Raw genomic sequence first — 14025 nt, forward strand, 5'->3', positions numbered from 1 at the left:
CCAGTATTGTCAGAATGGTCTCCTTAGACATTTCCTCATAGCCCTTGTGCCTGGGAAGAGGGGTGCAATTTCCAAGGATCTTATTCTTCAGCTTTTTCTTTTGAAAAAACATTTTTATTAGGAAATTTCAAATATATATTGTAAAACACCGGTAGTAGTCCCAGTAGCATCAGACCTCGTCTGACTTCGGGAGGAGGAGAGAGAGAAATGAGAATCACCATCAGTACAAAGCCGATTCCTGTGAGGTGGTGCTCAGACATACTTCCACTCTCTAAATTTTTTACCAATTCTAACAACAGCCATCCTCCCCATGGCACTCTCTACTTCCCTGCTGGGTTCAATAATTCATTGCAATGACCACACAGAACTCACAGACCATACTTACAGTTAAGTAGTTTATTAATGAAGTAACAGGGTACAACTTGGGATCAGGATCAAGAAGCATGTAGGCAAATTCTCCCTTCTTCAGAGCAGGACAGCTCTCTCAGCTCCTCTTGGCAGCTCCTCTTGCAAGCAAGCAGGCCCTTCTCTCTGCTGTGCACGCCCCCTCTCGGCCATGCAGGCCTCCTCTCAGCCACCTCAGGACAGGCTCTTCTCAGCCCTGCCATCTGTCGCCACCAGCTCTGCCATCGGGCCCCTTCTGGGCCTCTTGCTGTCTTCAGTATTACAGCCTTTGACCAGTGTTACAGCTCTTTCAGGAGGTGCCTTGCTGCTTCTCTCTCTGCTTCTTCTCTCATCTCTCTTGCCTTTGCTCCTTTCTGCTTCTTCCTGCTTCCTGTCTGAAAAATCTTTGTGGGGTTGGCTGCATACACAAACAAATTCCTTGTCAGTTTTAAGGCATGGCCCTCCCCTTAGGGCCACAAACTGACCAATCCCCTCTCAGTAGGTCACAGACACTTATTTGCATAGTAGGCTATAGTCACTTCATTTGCATGGTCTATAGACCAATCCCTGTAAGGTGCATACCAATCACAGGACAGGCTGCAGCCCAAACCAAAAAAAGCCAAACTCATTGCTCTGGAGTCAATTGCTACTCATAGCGACCCTATAGGACAGAGTAGAACTGCCCCATAGGACTTCCAACCAGCAGCTGGTGGATTTGAACTGCCAATCTTTTGGTTAGCAGCCAAGCTCTTAACCACTGTGCCACCAGGACCCCAGGTTGCAGCCCAGAGCCCTGTGAAAAGTAATCAAACCAAGTTGTTTGCAGCTTACCCAGGAAATGTAACAAACCCTCTAGGATAGAAAATTAGGGCACAGTAACTCCTCAGCGCTTGGGTCCTTTGCTTTAGGGTTTCTCACAAGGCTGCAATCAAAGTGTTGGCCAGGGTTGGAGCCTCATCTGATGGCTTGATGAGTAGGCAAGAATCTGCTTCCAAGCTCATTAACATAGTTGCTGGCAGGATTTAGTTCCTTGAAGATTGTTGGATTGAGGGCCTCAGTTCCCCACTGGCTGTTAGATGGAGACCACTCCGTTTTTTACCTCTCCAGCATGGCCTCTTGCTTCATCCAAGCCAGTAGAAAACCTGCAATCAAGATGAAAGTTTAGCTTTTATAGCCTACTTACAGAAGTGTTATCACTTCACCCTTGCCATATTCTGTTGGTTAGAAGCAGGTCACTAGATCCCGCTCACACTGGATTTCCAAGGTGTGAATACAAGGAGGTGGGGTCACTGGGGCCACCTTAGAAATCTGCTCACTGCATCCTGTAAATAGCTAACATCCAAACCCAGAATGCTTGGCGCCTAAGAGTTTGTGTGCTGCTCCATTGAGAAGGCTGCCCTCACACTTGCCACATAAGGGAGAGCAATACTGTGGCAGTATCCCACCACCGGCACATACTGCCACCCTGCATGTCCAGTAGGGTGTCCAGTTTGCTCCTCTATGGGGTAATAGGACTGGGAACTCATGCTTTGTCTTTACTTGCTGACAATGAATTGAACGTTTTCCAGTAAAGCCTGCTTCTTCACCCACACCATGCAACGTTATGGCTTTCATCCTGCGCCCTAGTGAACAACAGGAAGTGATTCCACAGGGACCTGCCTTAGATGACAACCTTGCACCTGGTTTTCCTTTCTCAGCCCAGCCTCTCCTCTTTGCCTCACAATTCCAGTTTCACCCCTGAACACTACCTTTTTGGTTATTTCATGACCCCGTCTGCAGCTTGAGGGACAGATTCTTCCCAGCCTTTGCCAACCACTGACTTCTGGGACCCATCCTGAGTGCAAGAAGTCTAGGAGGGCAGCTCTGATATTCTTAATCAGCTTTCCTCCACACCAACACACCTTTGAGACAGATCAACACGCAGACATATATATACATACATACATGCAATTTCTTGTGGAGACGAGTAGCTATAGTCTCATATACACCAACACACATATGTATGTAACAATATATACATTAATCAATCTTCATTGGTTCCTCACACCCACTGTTATGACCTTATAGTAAGAGTGGATAAAATCTCCAGCTTTGGAATCAGGCTGTGTATGAGTTTCCTAGGGCTGCCATAACAAAGTACTACAAACTGAGTGACTTAACAGAAATTTATTCTCTCACAGTTTTGTAGGCTACAAGCTTGAAATCAAGGTGTGGGCAGGGCCGTGCTCCCTCCAAAGGCTCTAAGGAATTCTTCCTTGCTTCATTCTAGCTTCTGGTGGTTGCCAGCAATTCTTGGCATTCCTTGGCTTGTAGATGCATCACTCCAATCTCTGCCTCTGTCTTCACCTGGCCGTCGTCCTTTATGTATGTCTCTGCTTTATCTTCTTTTAAGGACACCACTTATTGGATTAAGGCCCACCTTAACTTAGTTAATTACATTTGTGTGATAGTTAAGGTTGTGTGTCAACATGGCTAGGCCATGATTCTCAGTGCTTTGGCAGTTATGATGCCATTTGGCAGCTATGTAATGATGTAATCACCTCCAGTATGAGATCTGATATAATGTAATCACCTCCATGATGAGATCTCTTACGAGCAGCCAATCAGTTGAAAGGGAGTTTACTTGGGGGTGTGGCCTGCAGCCAATATACGTGGACTTTCTGGCAAATCTTGTGGGCTTTTGCTCGCTCTGGATCCTGCATTTGGCTCCTGTTCATCTGACTTCTGGTTCTTGAGACTTGAGCTAGCAGCTTACCTGTTGATCTTGAGATTCATCAGCCTTCACAGCCTGTGAGCCAGTGGCCTGCTGGCTTACCTGCCCATTTTGGGTTTGTCAGCCCCTGCAGCTACGTGAGTCAGAAGCCTCCAGCCTGACCCATGGACTTGGGACTTTCCAGCTTCTACAACCTCTATTTCCTGATATAAATCTCTTCTCTCTCTCTCTCTATACATATATATATACTGGTTTTTGCTTTACTGGTTTTACGTCTCTAGAGAACCCAGCCTAAGACAGTTTGCAAAGACCCCATTTCCAAATAAGATCACATTCTGAGGTATCAGGTGGACATGAATTTTTTTTGTGGGGAGGGGCACTATTCAATCCAGTACAAGCTGTCCAAGTCCCACTCTCAGCCTAGATTCTTACTAGTTGTGTGCTCTTGGGAAATTACATAACCTTCTTTAGTCAATGGTTCACTAGTTCACCTATAGAATGGGGTGATAACTGTTCCTACCTCATAGGGATACTGTGATGATTAAATGCACACAAAGCATTATAGTACCTGGAAGGCAATGAGCATAGATGTTTACTGATATCAACTCATTTATTCTTCACAACAACCCGAAGAGTAGGTACTACTATTCTAAGGTGGGGAAACTGAGAAACGTGACTAGGGCAATTAAGGAACTGAACATAGAATACACACCGGGTTTCAAAGGCTTAGCATGAAAAAAAGAATGTAAAAATAACTCATTAATCATTTTTTTTTATATTGAGTAGATGTTGGGATGATAATGAGTAAATAAAATGTATTTTTTAAATCATTTTTTCACCTAATTCTTTTTATGTTCTTAATACGGCTACTGGAAAATTTTAAAATACACTTTTGGTTTGGTTTCTATTTCTATTGGAGGGCACTGATCTAGATAACCAACCTAAGTCACCCACACCCTGTCCACATCCTGTTTTTCTTAGTGTAAAATAACTGGCACTGAAAGAATCTGGTAAACTTCATTCTTGCACGCAGCACTTGATAACAGCTAGCTGAAGATTATAGCCTAACAATTAATATCCAGGCCACCTCATCTGACTTTAGAAATAAAATGAAGGCAATTTCTCTTTTTCATTCATACTCAATTTATTCCTGTTCATTCAGTTGAAAGGAATAAGGGAAAAATGGACCACTCACAAGAGCCACACATTAGAATTAAGAGTCCTACTTCATGAGGACCCTTATCACTGTAATTTCTAAACGTGCCCAAACCTAACCAGCTCAACTCTTAAATGTTCAAAGTCATAGTCTATTTTGGATGAATGTAATCAATGTTATTGAACTGTACACACAGAAACTGCTGAATTGGTGTATGCTTTGCTGTATATATTCTCAACAATAACAAAAATAGTTTTTTACAAAAAGTCATAGTATATTAACTAATGTTCATATATCCCTTTATGGTTTCTCTTATACACTGGTATTCAGCCAGTATGTACCAGTATAGTCATACTAATAAAAAAAAAGAATACTATGAATTCTAGCAAACTCATTAGCTATGTGTCTTAGGCTATCACAATGATCATCAATAGATGGACCTCCTGTCATTACAACATCCGAGGCACATTTGGGGCACTACCTGTCAGTTCTGCCATGTCAGAACAAGCGGAGTGGCTGGGTTGTGCATTCTTCACTCTGAGATTGAGGAAAATCATCAGTTTATCATTGTCCTCAGATTGGCATAACTTCTAAAGAGTTTGTTTTTTCCTTTGTTCTTATTGTTAGTGTGTTGTTATTCATGCATAAATAATAACTGTGCAGTGTTCTGATATCCATAAATTCAAGAACTTAAAATATAATATTAAGATAAACAGCAAGAATGGAGCAATAGTGAAGTTTGTATACATTTTTAACATTGTTTTTAAATATTATAAACATGAATCTTCTGAATCTGAGAGGGAACACAGAAGCAATAATATTAATAGTAAATTGCATCCTGGAACATCTTCTGATTTTGTGCAAAAATTATAACAAGTAGGAAGAATCAGTCCAAAAGTGACAATAATTTGCATTTCTAAAATTTAAAAATGCCCCAATAATTTCGACAAAACTTGCAGGTGGCTTATTATTGCTAGCAGTGTAAATATTGCATGTAAATGATTCTCAAAAGCTGTATCATGAAAGGTTGAAAGTGCTAAGCACATTTTGTCAGCACTCAAAATTCAGTGCAAAAAGTTAGCAATAATCAAGGATAAAAATTTGAAGAATGTCATGAACTACTAGCTTTGCACAATAAAGTACCTGAAATAATTGGAACTACTGAAATAATTTATATCCGTGTTGATAAAGCCAACAAAACATTGAAAAACTGCCATCAGAATTTTAATACTATCTATTGTGTAATTAAATAGAGCATTTCACATATTAAATAGAGGCTTTTAAAAAGAATATAGATAGTGCATATATTGCAATCTCAATTAATGGTTCTCTTGGTTGCAAAATATATATCTACCATAAGGAGACAACTTTGTGGAAAAATTATAAATCAAGGCAACAAATCATTATCAATGAAGCTTCAGCTATTTCCTGAAAATGTGTTTTAATCAGTTACTAAAATACTAAATCTAAAACTTATAAGACCATTTCATAGTTTTTGTTGACTCAAGAACCTCAAATAATATGTCAAACTTAGTCATCAATGCTCAAGAAAAATAGTTTCAATGTGAAATTGTTATATGTGCCACAGAAAAAGCCCAAGGTCTTAGCTAAAATTTTAGAAAAATTTCCAGATGTTTTAATTCAGTACTAAGTCACTGTTTTCAATGACTTCAGGGTGATGCAATAAAATATTTAAGTCAAATAAACAGCTTTATGTATTTGCTCCAATAAACTTTAAATTCAGTACCATATATTAAATAAACATCTGGGAAAATTAAATAATATATCTAAGAGGTTGGAATTGAAATCATGAAACTAGGAAGGATATTTGTGCACCCTGTGGTGCTAGGCCAGCAAAAGCATTTAGGAAATTGTATCAAACATTTTATAGTCACTCTAATAGAAACTGTGAAATGGGAATAGTTAAATGTTGGAAAATAGCCTTTTTTCAGAGATTTGGTTTAATATGTTCTAAACAGAGACGTCAATACTATCTTTAGCCTTACCACAGAGAAATGTTTAATTATTAAAGAAGCTGGATTAATTTGACAAAAATAAGAATCAGCATATAAAAGTAAACAAAGAAGAAAAAAGACAATATTATTTTTAAAAAATATACCTTTGAAAGAAAAATATCAATTCCATGAGAAAAAAAAACAGCTAAAGTATCTAATAATTTATGATTGCAATTGTAGCGATGACAAAAGTGAAAAACATAAAGAACTTTTAAGTTTTTTAAAATTTAATCAATCCTGAACGATGTTTATAAACTCTGTAGAAACTGAGGCCACTAATTAAACATGGCATTATAGTAATAAATGAGTTTTGTGACTTAGTGGACAACAGAGACATCAAGTATATAAGAATCTCAGACACTATTACAAGGGCTAAAAATCTTTTATGTAACTGCTGTAACGAGAAATGAATTTAGCACCAGGAACAACACAGTTGATGTTACATGATGTTATCCAAAAGACAATTTAATGGGGAAGCCACTGGAAGTTTTTTATGTAGCTCCCTTGTCAAACCATGGCTCACACAGGTACATCACGTAGCTAAAGACAAGCTACATCAAAAAGACATGCCAAAATGTTCTAAAAATCAACAAATAATTTGGAAATTGTTAGAATGATTTGAGAAATGATGTATACTACAACTAATATCACTTGGCAAGAAGTTTTATAATAATTTAGAAAATTGAAAGAATATTCAGTTAAAATTTTTTTATTTATACATTGATTAATATTACTGCACTAGTTACCAAATATTTTGAATAAAAGACCTACTCTCACATATAGTTTGCTTATAGTAAGTATTGATTGAATGAACGTCTCACATAACAAGTAAGTGCTGATGACAATTCAAAGAAAAGCGTTGACGGAGTCTAACAGTTTGTACTCCATATTATCTATATGTTTAGAAACAGAAAGGATAAACACACAGAAGAATAGTGGAAGTCTTGTGATTTCTCATGCTTACTCTTCCCCATGTTTGAACTCCGCTGACTTCTCCACAAGCACATCTCCATTTGGGGATAAGATTCGGAAGACTGCATAATCGGTCTTCTTTTTTGTCTATTCATTCATGAAGTCGAATCCTTTGTTGGCTTTAGTTGCTACCACTAGCTCTGCTGCTGTGCTGCACTGAGGGCGCGGGGTGGGGGGGGAGGCGGGGAGCAAAATTTATGAAAACAGCCAGTTCCCTCGCCTTTTTGAATTGGAGTGGGGGAAGAGGCAAGGCGGGGGAAAGTTTCCTGAGTGCCTGACTCTGTAAGACATCCTGGCGCTATACAGAACAGAGACTTAGGGGAAAGAGAAATAAATCATTTCCTGACTGACTGCTGGGAAAAAGAAACTTTATTCTTCAGGCGGAATAGTCTTAACGAGCTCGAGAACAGGAAACAAAAGTGAAGGCGAAGCATTTTCTGCAAGAGAGCCAAAAGAGTACCATCAGCTCCCACCGCCAAGCGCTCCCTAGTCCTTGCAGGAGTCCCCTGTATCCCAGAACCTACTCCTCACCCTCGTTTCCCCGTCCTGCTTGAAAGAGGTCAGGAGCTATCAGAACAGCCTGGGGATCAGAAGAGAGTGTGCCCTGGTTGAACTAGTTGCAAGGTTCAGGAGGAAGTGTTCTCGGTGGAGAAGGACCCTTTCCCAGGGTTAACACAAATTACTTCTCTGAATCTTTGTCCAAAACGCTAGGAAGGATGGGGAAAAATGGAACAGCATCTATTTCAGTTTGTTAGGGGAAGCTTTTAACTTTTGTGTAAAGCTATTTTTTTCTTTCTGGGGTTCTCGCCATCTTCTCCCCACTAAACAGTCCGCGTTGCAACAAGTAGAGGCAAAAACACAGGCTTTTACTCCCACCCGCACCCCCCACCTTCCCTCTTCACCATGTATTGTGTTCAGGATGAATTCTCTTTGTATTAATTTTTGGAGGGAAAAAGGGCAGACAGGACCTGACTTGTATCTCAATCACATATCTATACATAACTACCCGTGAAGACAGGAGAATAGGGGAGGAATGGTGTGATGGTTAATATTGTGTGTCAACTTGGCTGGGCCATGATTCTCAGTGTTTATATGTGATCACTCCCATGATTGAATATGCTGTGAGTAGCCAATCAGTGGAAAGGGAGTTTCCTTGGGGGTGTGGCCTGCATCTGAATATAAGCAGACATTCTGGCCTTTTGCTTGCTCTGGATCCTGCAGCTGCCTCCTGTTCATCTGACTTCCGGTTCTTGGGACTTGAGCTGTCAGCTTATCTGCTGAACTTGGGATTCGTCGATCTTCACAGCCTGTGAGCAGGAGCCCTGCTCTCTGATCTGCCGATCTTGGGCTCGCCAGCTTCTGTGGCTGAATGAATTGGAAGAGGCATCTACCTTGATCCACGGACTTGGGACATCCTAGCCTCTACAATCACGTGAGTTGTTTCCTTGATATAAATCTCCGTACATATATATATATATGTGTGTGTCTGTGTGTGTATATATATATATTTATATGCTTTACTGGTTTTGCTTCTCTAGAGAACTCAGCCTAAGACAAATGGGAACAATCAATATTGTTCAATGGAGTTGAGAAAGGAGACAAAAGCATTTCCGTTCATTTTTCTCTTACCCAAATACGACTTTGACTTCAGCTTTCCCTCCAACCTTCCAAAGTAACCACAGCTACTCTTATTATGTCACAAGGAGCTACTTGCCATGACGAAGGCTTATGTGACTGGCGAGGCTTCATGCTATTAACTGAAATGGTTTCTCATGTTAGTTCTCAAAGCCATCTCTGGTCAGACTAGAAGATAATACAGGAAAGTATGATTATTATATTAGGTAGTGGGATTGCAGGTGAGAGTTTTCTTGTTCTTTTAAGAAGTTCTCTTCTGTTGTTATAATGATGTTGTGTAATCAAAAAAAAAAAAAAAAAGAGAGAGAGAGAAGGAAGAAGAGTTGACCTGGGCATTTATAATGCAAAGAAAATAACAAAACAAAAAGCAAGAATTTACACGTATTATGTAATTTAATCTCTTCATAACTCTGAGAAGTAGGTCAAGTATTATCCCAGTTTAACTAGCAGATATTAAGAACAACACTCAGAACTGCCTAGTCCAAGATCACATAGTGGTACCCAAGCTGTATCTATTATGGCAACCTTAGTGAGGAAGGGGCCTCAGAAAGCAGATGGTTGATCCTGTCAGTGTCAAAATTCTCTGTACAATATCAAGTGTTTGAAACCCTTTACTGATGGAGAACTTACTACCCAATAAAGCAGCCCATTCCATTATTAAGTCTAATTAAAAAAAAAAATCCTAATAAGCCAATTTTGCCTCCCTGAAGAGTCTACAGAAATGACCCAGCTCTGACCTCTATGGTCACACAGAATAATATAATTCTTCATATAATAGCCCCACTGTAGTCATAAGCAAGTTATATTGCACCCCCGAAAAAAGTTATTTTCAACACGAGGGTTGGTCAAAATATTCCTGTCATTACCAAAAACAAGAAGTTCTCTAACTACTTTATGGGAAACTGTATTTATTGACTCAAATTATATTTACTGTTGTTGTCTTTAGGTGCTGTCGAGGTGGCTCCGATTCACAGCGACTTCACATATAACAGAACAAAGAGTTGCCTGGTCCTGTGCCATCCTCAAAATCTTTGCTAAGTTTGAGCCCATTGTTGCAGCCAGTGTGTCAATGTATTGTATTTACTGAGGGCCTGATAATATGCCAGGCACTGGGGATGCAGCATGAACAAGTCGAACATGCTATGTGTCTTTATACACTGAATAGTCTAACTGGAAAACAGGCATTTGGAGTGTAGAACAAGGGTGCCTACCCTCATCTGGAAGTAGATTCAGGACATCTACCCCGAGGAGGTAACATTTCAACTGAGCCCTGAAGGTGAACAGAGTTGAGAGGGGAGGAATGCCTCATATTGAGGGAAACAGTTGGTGAGAAGTTCTGGGTATTAGAAAGTACAGTGGATTTGCAGAATTGACAAGTCCTGTGAAGCTAGAGGCCACTGTAGCGTGGTTGTTAGGGGCACAGGCCTATATCTGGACCACCAAGATTTGAGTATTTACTCTACTACCCACTTAGCTATGAGACCCCTGACAAGTTACCCATTTTACATACACTTTAGTATCTCTTTCCCTCTTTACATACACCTGTAAAATGAGTAATGTTTTAGGATGTTGTAAGGATTGTTTGAGTTGATACATGTAAAGTGCCTAGAACAATTTCTGGCACACAGATGATGTTCAACCAGTGTTTGCTCTCATAGCTGGAGGGAAAAAGGTGAGAGAGAGAAGCGAGGCTGATGATACAGGCTGGGTCTTTAAGCTTTCCTTGGCCTGGCATTGTAAACAGAGAAGTGAAGATGAGGATTCCGTTTTTGAAAAAGGGCAACCTGGCTGTAGGAGGGAGAAGAGATTGGAGGGGGTAAGAATGGATATGTGGGGATTAGTTAGGAGGTGAATTGCAGGGGCCCAGCACTAGTGGCATAGATTACCTCTCTCCATCCTAAAGAACTTTTATTCTCATCTCCATCCCTTTTCACATTCCTCACTATATCCTCCTCCTTTCACACAGATTCAAAAGTTAGTTAAGAAATGCAATTGCTGAACACATATTGGATTGAGTCATGGCTACTGGGCCCATCTTGGTAATCTCCTGAAGAGGTAATCTCCTGCAGTAACTGTCTGGATTACATGAAGGACCCTGTGAGCATCTTCCATGGCCACGGTTTCTGCCAGGCCTGTATCACCAAGTGCTGTCACTTCCAAAGCCACCAAGGGAGTCCTGTCCATTCTGCAAGAAGCCATTTCAAGAAAAGGACATCAGACCCAACTGGATTTGGGCCAGTCTGGTCTCCAGCCTCCTAACACTTGAGACCAAGAGTGAGAATCCAGCACAGGAAGTTTGGTTTTAAGAGAGGCACAGGGAAAGGGCCTTTTTCTAGTGCTGTGAGGACCAGCAATTCCTGTGTGTGGTTTACAAAGGTCTCATAGAGCATAAATGCCATCAGTGCTGCAGAAGGAGGAAGATGCTAGGTCTTACAGGTAGGCAAAACCCTTTTGCTGTCTTATCTAAACTAGGGACTAACCTTTGGGTGGCTTACTTTATTACTAGCTTCAGCACTATTGCAAAAAAATAAACGACTGCACTCAAAACACAATTCTAAATGCAACAATAGCTTCTCTTTAAGTCCTGGATTATATTGTTGAAACTCACTTGTGAATGCATAGCACTTCACTTCTATAATTCTCAGGCACCAGAGAGCATCACAATGTCACCATCAGCAGGAGATCTAAAGTTCAGTGATACTACAGAATTTCACATACCCTTGGGAATCCCTTTCAGATTTCCGGGTGTGAAGGAAACATCATCCAACACAAAATTGAAAATAGCATCCTTGGATACATCGGACTTTTGTTTGAAATGGGCGATACTATATGGGCAAATAAAAACACTATGTTATTTCTAGAAAAGTGAAACCTGGGTATATTAATTATGTCTTTTTTGAATGAAAATGGCAAAACCCAACTCAAGGCTTGTCCAAATGGGGGTATATTGTCCTATTTAGCAAACTAAAGGAAAAGCAGGGATGCAGGTGAATTTCAACTATAACTAGAACCAGGAGCTTAAATGCAACTAAGACCCCCACCCCCTTGTTTCCTCTTTTCTCTGCATTGGCTCAATTTTTTCAGACCCATTTCCTGTACAAGCTACAATCATAGCCATTTCTAGGTTCATACCTCTCATCTCTGCAAACAAAAAAAGACTGAGGATCACTCTCTCTGATCCCAAAATAGAAAATCTCAGGAAAGAACTTGGAATCCAAAGCCTGAATGCTGGCATGCCTGGTGGTCTGCATAGCTGAGAGATTGGCTAGGGTAAACCTAGCTAACCTAGGTTTAGAGCTGATCCTGGAATTAAACAACCTAGTATATCAGGATAGGTTAGGTTATGCTGCAGTAACAAACAACTCCCATATCTCAGGGGCTTACAACAAAAAGATTTCTTTCTTTATCATGCTCCATGTCTATTGCAGGTTGATGACAGGGACTCTACTCACTGTAGTCACTTGGAAACCTAGGCTCACAGAACAGCTACCATTTTGAATACTGGCTATTCCCATGCCAGTGGGAAAAAAGAGTTCTGGAGAATCTGACATCAGCAGTTAAATGCCCAGCCCAGAAGAAATATGCATCACCTCTGCTAACAACTCACTGGACAGCACTAACATAGCACCTTCTGCTCCCTCCACCACACTAGAAACAGGACTGCAATACTACCATGTGCCTAGGACGGGAAGGAAAAAAAAAATGTAGTGAGTAACTCTAATGATACTACACCTTAGCTATGCTAATCCTAGGTTGATCAATGGTAGCTGGAGATGGGGATGGAGCTACTCGAGGGACTGATTGTTAGAGACATGGATGATCTCAATCGAACCACAGTGGAGGGTGAATGGGAACTTCCTGGAAGAATGGGGACACTTATTAGTTACATTAAAATAAACAAAAAAAGAATGTCTACTGCATGAGTAAAAAGTGGGCAAAAAGCTACTTTTTTAAAACAAAATCTTAGTCTCTTGTTTCTTGGGGCCCACATATTGGAAGGCTGGACAAATAGCCTCTAAGTTTTTCTTCCAACAGTAAGTCTCTGTTCCCAACCTCCTGAATTGTCTTTAATTGATTGGCAACTCAAGCAGGTATTGACCTTGGTTTATACAGGCTCCATTTTCCTTATAGTTTCTTCCTACACCATCAACGTTTGACTTTCTCCTTCCTTCCACCATAAAACTGCTAGCTTACTCTTCAGCGAGTCTCCCAGCTCTGCATAGCACCAGACATGCCAGGACTCAGGCTCTTGATTCCATTATTGAATGTAGCTTTATTCTCTGAATAAGATACCATCAATAATGTAATCAACAGGAGAATAAAAGGTGGGAAGTGTTCTTTATCAGAGTAGTGGTTAGAGTGAGGCAGGGTCAATCAGAGAAATTTTGTTGCAAGAATTCTCTACTTAATGATCCTCAATACCCTTAAATATACCCTAATTTTATATACATACCAATGATCATGAGGATGATGTAGGACTGGGCAATGTTTCATTCTGTTATACATAAACTCACCGTGAGCCAGAGCTGACTTGATGGCAACGAACAATACGAAGCCCTGGTGGAGTAGTAGTTAAGTACCTGGCTGCTAAATGAAAGGTCGGCAGTTTGAACTCACCAGCCACTCCATGGGAGAAAGATATGGCAGTCTGCTTCCATAAAGATTTATGGCCTTGGAAACCCCATGGGGCAGTTCTACTCTGTCCTACAGTGATGCTATGAGTCAGAATTGACTCAACGGCAATGTTTGGTTTGGCTTATGAGTCACAATCGACTCAATGGCAATGGGTAACAACAACAATAATTTTATGCAACACTAGTCTTATTCCTAATCATATTCTTAATTCACCCCTCATCCTATCTGTATATCACTTTCTCCGTAAGTCCCTTTGCGTTGCTATAAATTTACTTCTGAATCCATCATTAATTTAGCTTAGGATGATATGAATCCTTGGAATTATAGAGATGCTGAGATTAAAACTGTTGATTCATGAAGAATGTGAGTGTCCTGTTTTCATAGGATCAAATCTAGAGCCACTTGGTGACGCTGAAGAAAGAGCGGGAGGAGATTAAAAAGATGAAGCAGGGACTTCCGGCAAGATGGCGCTCTAGGCAGAAACACCACGCCGTCCCTCCACAACAAAGATCCGA

The 14025-nt window shown here is 40.5% G+C and overlaps 1 long non-coding RNA gene across 1 annotated transcript; it reads right to left on the reverse strand.

The window, feature by feature from the left end:
• Window positions 1–743: 743 nt before the first annotated feature.
• LOC111819182 (uncharacterized) lies at window positions 744–7405 on the reverse strand. Its single transcript, XR_002822934.1, has 3 exons — window positions 7233–7405; window positions 1216–1526; window positions 744–802 (listed from the first exon to the last, which is right to left on the reverse strand). It is a non-coding gene; the product is annotated as an uncharacterized LOC111819182 (long non-coding RNA).
• Between the last annotated feature and the right edge of the window lie 6620 nt (window positions 7406–14025).

This window comes from Trichechus manatus, unplaced genomic scaffold (assembly GCF_000243295.1).
Source record: "Trichechus manatus latirostris isolate Lorelei unplaced genomic scaffold, TriManLat1.0 scaffold00295, whole genome shotgun sequence".
In the NCBI taxonomy this organism is placed as follows: domain Eukaryota; kingdom Metazoa; phylum Chordata; class Mammalia; order Sirenia; family Trichechidae; genus Trichechus; species Trichechus manatus.